The following is a 6,000-nucleotide window of genomic DNA, read 5'->3' on the forward strand; positions in this document are numbered from 1 at the left end:
AGATGTGGAAGACCAGATGTACAACTAAACAAGAGGATAAGTACAGAGTCTCTAGTTTGAGAAATAGACGCCTCACATGACCTCAGCTGACATTAAATTATACCTGCTCAACACCAGTTTAATGTACAACAGTAAAGAGAAGACTCGGGGTGCAGGCCTTATGGGAAGAATTGCAAAGAAAAAGACACTTTTGAAACAGAAAAACAAAAAGAAAAGGTTAGAGTGGGCAAAGAAACACAGACATTGGACAGCAGATAATTGGAAAAGAGTGTTATGGATAGTAATTTTTCTCGTTATTAATGTCCTGACTATACATTGTGATCAATTGAATGCCACTTTGGTGAATAAAAGTAACAATTTCTTTCCATAAGAGTAAAATCTGTACATTATTCCAAACTTTGGGCTGCCAGTGTATATATATATAGAGAGAGAGACAGAGAGAGAGAGAGAGAGAGAGAGAGAGAGAGAGAGAGAGAGAGAGAGAGAGAGAGAGAGAGAGATTATAAGTTATTTTAAGAATGTGAAATGTTAGAATAATAGTAGAGAGAATGTGTCTCAGTGTGTCACCGTTATGTTCTCAAGGACTCTTATTTTGATATAGTTTGTGTGCTTTGTGATGGCCACTACAACACCTTGACTTTGTTGTCCTTCAGCAATTTTGCCACAACTTTGGAGGTATGCTTGGCGTCATAGTCCATTTGGAAGACCCATTTACGACCAAGCTTTAATTTCCTGGCTGATGTCTTGAGATGTTGCTTCAATATGTACACAATTTTCCTTCATGATGTCATATATTTTTAAAATGGTATTCTTCAGCTTGAAAGTCTCACTCTTTTTCCTTCAAAAACATTGTCATTATGGCCAAACAGTAAATTTTTTGTTTCATTAGACCAGAGGACATTTACCAAACACAAGATCTTTATCCCCATGAGCTCTTGCAAACTGTAGTCTGGCTTTTTTATGGTGGTGTTGGAGCAGTGGCTTCTTCCTTGTTGAGCAGCCTTTCAGGTTATGTCCACATAGGACTCGTTTTACTGTGGATATAAATACTTGTCTACCTGTTTCCTCCAGCATCTTCACAAGGTACTTTGTTGTTATTCTGGGATTGATTTGCATTTTTTGCACCAAACTACGTTCATCTTTAGAAGACAGAATGTGTCTCCTTCCTGAGCGGTATGATGGCTGTGTGGTCCCATGGTGTTTATACTTGCGTACAATTGTTTGTTCAGAAGAACAAGGTACCTTCAGGCACTTGGAAATTGCTCCCAAGGATGAACCAGACAGGTCCACAGTTCTTGGCTGATATCTTTTAATTTTCCCATGATGTCAAGCAAAGAGGCACTTTTTATGAGTTTTAAGGTAGGCCTTAAAATACATCCAGAGATACACCTCCAGTTCAGTACACCTCCTTTCACAAGCTAACAGGCTAATTGTCAAAAGGATTGACATAATTTTCTGGAATTTTCCAAGCTGCTTAAAGCAGTTAACTTGGTGTATGTAAACTTCTGACACACTAGAATTGTGATATAGTCAATTAAAAGTGAAACAATCTGTCTGTTAACAATTGTTGGAAAAATGTATTAAGCCGCTTATTTTATAATTTTCTTCTAGGGTGTGTCTACAGAGGAAGAGGAACAACATATTTATATAAGTGACTCCTGTTTCAGTTTTGCATGGTATGCTATTATTCTTGACCTCAGGTATTTCCAGCACAAATAGGCAAATAGTTCTGCTCATTTCTTCTCTCAACTCTAAATTACACTGCAAAATGCCAATTGCTTCATAGACAACATGCTTTAGATATATTTTCAAAAAGACTATATACAAATATTTTGTTTATAACTTTGTTTATTGCAGATGACACAGTCATTTATGTATCAGCACAGACTCCACGCTTAGCTGCAGATATACTAACAAATGAAATGACTGGTGTGTCACAGTGGCTGCAAAACAACTGTTTGACCTTGAATTGTTCAAAAATCTCAATGTGTTTTTCAATTAGAAGGGAGGAAATTAATGGTTTTATAATTAAGATCAATCAAAACGCAATAGATTAATGTTAATGTCTCAGTTGAAATTTGATGAGCATGTGAAGAGGCTGTGTAGAACAATCAGAACAAACCTTAACTGTTTTTATATGATTAGACCATCCCTAAAAGCAACAAAGTTATTCATGCGTACAATGGTCTTCTCACATTTATCTTATTGTGTGACTGTTTGGAGTCAGGCAGGGAGGGCGGGACCGGGTGTGTAGGATCACGACCCGGCCCCGCCCTCCGCCCTGCCACATCAGGTTTCTCAACTGACCATCAAACCTGTTAGATCTCTATATCAACAAACCCGAAAAAATTTGAACAAGAAACCAATTAGATGGCATTATTGTAATATTTCACAAAAATATAGTTTGCTTAGCTTTGAACATTTAATAAATTTGTCTCTCATTAAAATGTTTTTTAAATGTGTAAATAATCTTGCTCCAGATATCATATGCCAATTAATATCAAAACAGAGTAGTAAGGGGATCACTACATGAGGTACAACTTATCAGAATTGCACAGTACTGAGGAGAAAAACTAAATTTGCTCAATCCACATTTTCAGTTCAGAGTACACTGCTTTGGAACAGCCTACCAGCAGAACTGAAAATGCAAAAAGGGCTGAACATTTTTCAAATAAATCTTAAAAAGTGGTCCAAACAAAAGCAGGTTTGTGAACACTGATGATCGTGACTGGGGCTTCAAATTAGCCTTTGGCTAGAAGCCTGTATGTGGAGCATCGGTTGCTTGAAATTGTAGCAATGTTTCTGCATTGTCCCTGTTAAATAATCTAATAAATAAATAAAAACTTTAATCTTTTTCATAACTAACAATAATGCATCTGAAAGTGACTCCCAGGTAAGACTTGGATCAGAAACCTTTCATTTGTTCCATACGAATAGCATTTTCCCTTAATTTGAGATAATGTGCTATACTGTAGGATGCATGTCTTATGTGTGTACTTTAGATTGTCAGAATATAGATCACTGATCCAAACTAATTAGATGGGACTGAAATCAACAACATTGCACTGGTTCCCTCTAAAGTAGGACCAAATCTTGTTCATTTTGTAAAATTTTGGATATGTATCAACAATATATTAATGTTTTGTGGTAGTTTTTTCACACTTTGTTAAGCTCCTGGAGATATATTTTTGTACCGTCCCAGCATTCTCTCTTACTAAGCAATACCTTATCAGTGGAGCATATCCAGTCATTGAGTCTTCTTCAGACAGTGCAGAGTAACTTTACAAATCAGGAGTAATTCTGCTCACTTCTATTCCATTCCATTCATTCTAAAGTCCAACTTTTTCCTCAATTGTTCAATAAATTCCATATTTATAATTATGATTTTGTAACCCTGAATATCATCGTTTTCGTATAGTTGGTCAGTCGGTCTCTTTCATGGATGGTCTGTTGTTTCTAGCCATCACACCTTCCACATGGCATCCTCAGAGAAACCATATGGTGACAGAGAGGTATCGCTATGCCTTCCAACAGGGAGCCAGTTGTCTTGTTCCCCTTACCGAGCCTTACTCCTGTCTGACAAAGGCACTTTCATGTCCAAGAATGCTTTCCTCATTTATGAGGAGGTCAGAGTCGACCCTGGAGAATTGTATGTGCCAGCTGAGGGTTATAATATATTTTTGATAGAGAATTTCTTAATATTCCACATAGGAGATGCTCTTTTACATGAATGACACTTCAATTTCACTTGTAGGAGTTTGAAAGTGCTTCAGTTCTTGCATGGAAAGACCATTAGCTTTACATAGGTGGGAAAATCTGGACTGGCAGACTTACAACAGCTACATGACAAATGTACTGAGTCTTCCCAAAACTGCCACCATCCTTATTGCCTCATTTGGCTCCCATCCAGAAGCTTTGGATGCACTGGTCTTGTACAAGGACACAAAAGACTCTGTACAACTATCTCTGTTCACATTCTATGAGATGGAGGGTATCTGAAGAACCAAGTCTTTCTTCAGCCAGCTCCAAGTGCAGAATGTTCTCCAGGGCTCATTACAGATGTTCTTTATCAATTCAGCTTTGGAAACCATGCTAGTGTAGAACAAAGATTTGATGCTCTATGCAACCCATTGATTCCTCCAAGACAAACCAAGTAGCCGATGTTCACCACATTCATCATGAGGTCGTGGTTGAGTGGCAGTTGTCAGATAAGTGCCAATGAAGCTGGATTTGAATTTGTAATAAAAGTTAATTTTAAGAGTGAAGCTGTTTAGTTTACAATACAAAAGCAGTTATAAAATCATATTTAATTTTAGAAGTATTTTTAACTTAGTTTCACTCTATTTGACTTTTCTCTCTATAGACTAGTCATGGAACATGCTGGTTAAGATGCAGAACAATGTGTTGTTTTTCTGTAAAGCTGGAATAAACTGCAGCTTTACACTTGGACTGACCCTGGAAGTTCTATGGTACTCTATCTAAACCAGAAGGATCAGATCACAATGCAGATACTGTCAGACAGCAGTCTGCATGTGAGGAAGTACCCTTTGCTGATGGAGATCAGGAGTGCCATGCGAGGAGGGGTCCACGGCTGTCCCTTTATTGCCTTTGCACACAACATGAAGAGGCCTGTCTACTACCTAGACAAGGGAGATCACAAGGAATTGTGGACCCATGTGAATTTGAATACATCCTTCATGTCCTACTAGAAACACTCCCCTGTCCCTTAGTCATGCATAGTAGTACAGAGATAGTAACTTGTTACATTTTGTACCAGGACTGGTAAATAAAGATTTACATTTTTAAAGTTGCAAAGAAGCATGTTGGTGGATTTAGCTGACAGTACAGTATATTGTGTACATCAAGTACATCAGGTGTTTAATGTAGAAAACATAGTAGGACCGTCCCTGAACTTGTTCAGACAGTCTACCATAAAAGTGAGAGCATTGATGTGAATCTACACAGGAACAAGGATCATCTGCTGCACATAATAGCAAGGACCCATTTTGAGAGTGTGCACCGTGTGGACACTATAAACAATGTTTGGACCAGAAGAATCTCCTAACAAGAACACTTTTAGAAAAGTTAGTCTGCACCGTTTAAAATTGTACAGCACTTTAGTAGTTAGTTGTTTGGTACAATTTGTTCTAAGCCAGTTATTTCAATAATAATTTTTTAGTACTTGGATATATATTTTTTAGAATGGTTTCTTGTACTCTTATTGAGCGGCAGTGCTTTTTTCAGACATTCAATTCATGAGGAAGCAGACTACAGAAGCATGCTTAACTCAGATCTAATGTGAGTGCTTTCACCTTTAGATTGCAAGTCAGCGAAAAATAAGATTCTTGTGCAGACCAATTCAACTTTATCAGTAATTAGGACTATATTAGTTGATAGGTTTTTCAGCTGCCATAAAAACCTTGTCTTGTCAATCTTGTCATAGAATTGAATACAGCTTGCAATCAAGTGGTATTGTCTCTATGGAGCTTCTGCAAACTCAGATTGGAAATGCTCTCTATTTGCCAAAACAAACAGGTAATAAATCATTTCGCTGGTGTTTGTCTTGAAGCTAGTAGTGGAGATCTACACTCACCTAAAGGATTAGGAACACCATACTAATACTGTGTTTGACCCACTTTCGCCTTCAGAACTGCCTTAATTCTACGTGGCATTGATTCAACAAGGTGCTGAAAGCATTCTTTAGAAATGTTGGCCCATATTGATAGGATAGCAGCTTGCAGTTGATGGAGATTTGTGGGATGCACATCCAGGGCACGAAGCTCCCGTTCCACCACATCCCAAAGATGCTCTATTGGGTTGAGATCTGGTGACTGTGGGGGCCATTTTAGTACAGTGAACTCATTGTCATGTTCAAGAAACTAATTTGAAATTATTCGAGCTTTGTGACATGGTGCATTATCCTGCTGGAAGTAGCCATCAGAGGATGGGTACATGGTGGCCATAAAGGGATGGACATGGTCAGAAACAATGCTCATGTAG

Source organism: Xyrauchen texanus, chromosome 24, assembly GCF_025860055.1.
Source record: "Xyrauchen texanus isolate HMW12.3.18 chromosome 24, RBS_HiC_50CHRs, whole genome shotgun sequence".
NCBI lineage: Eukaryota > Metazoa > Chordata > Actinopteri > Cypriniformes > Catostomidae > Xyrauchen > Xyrauchen texanus.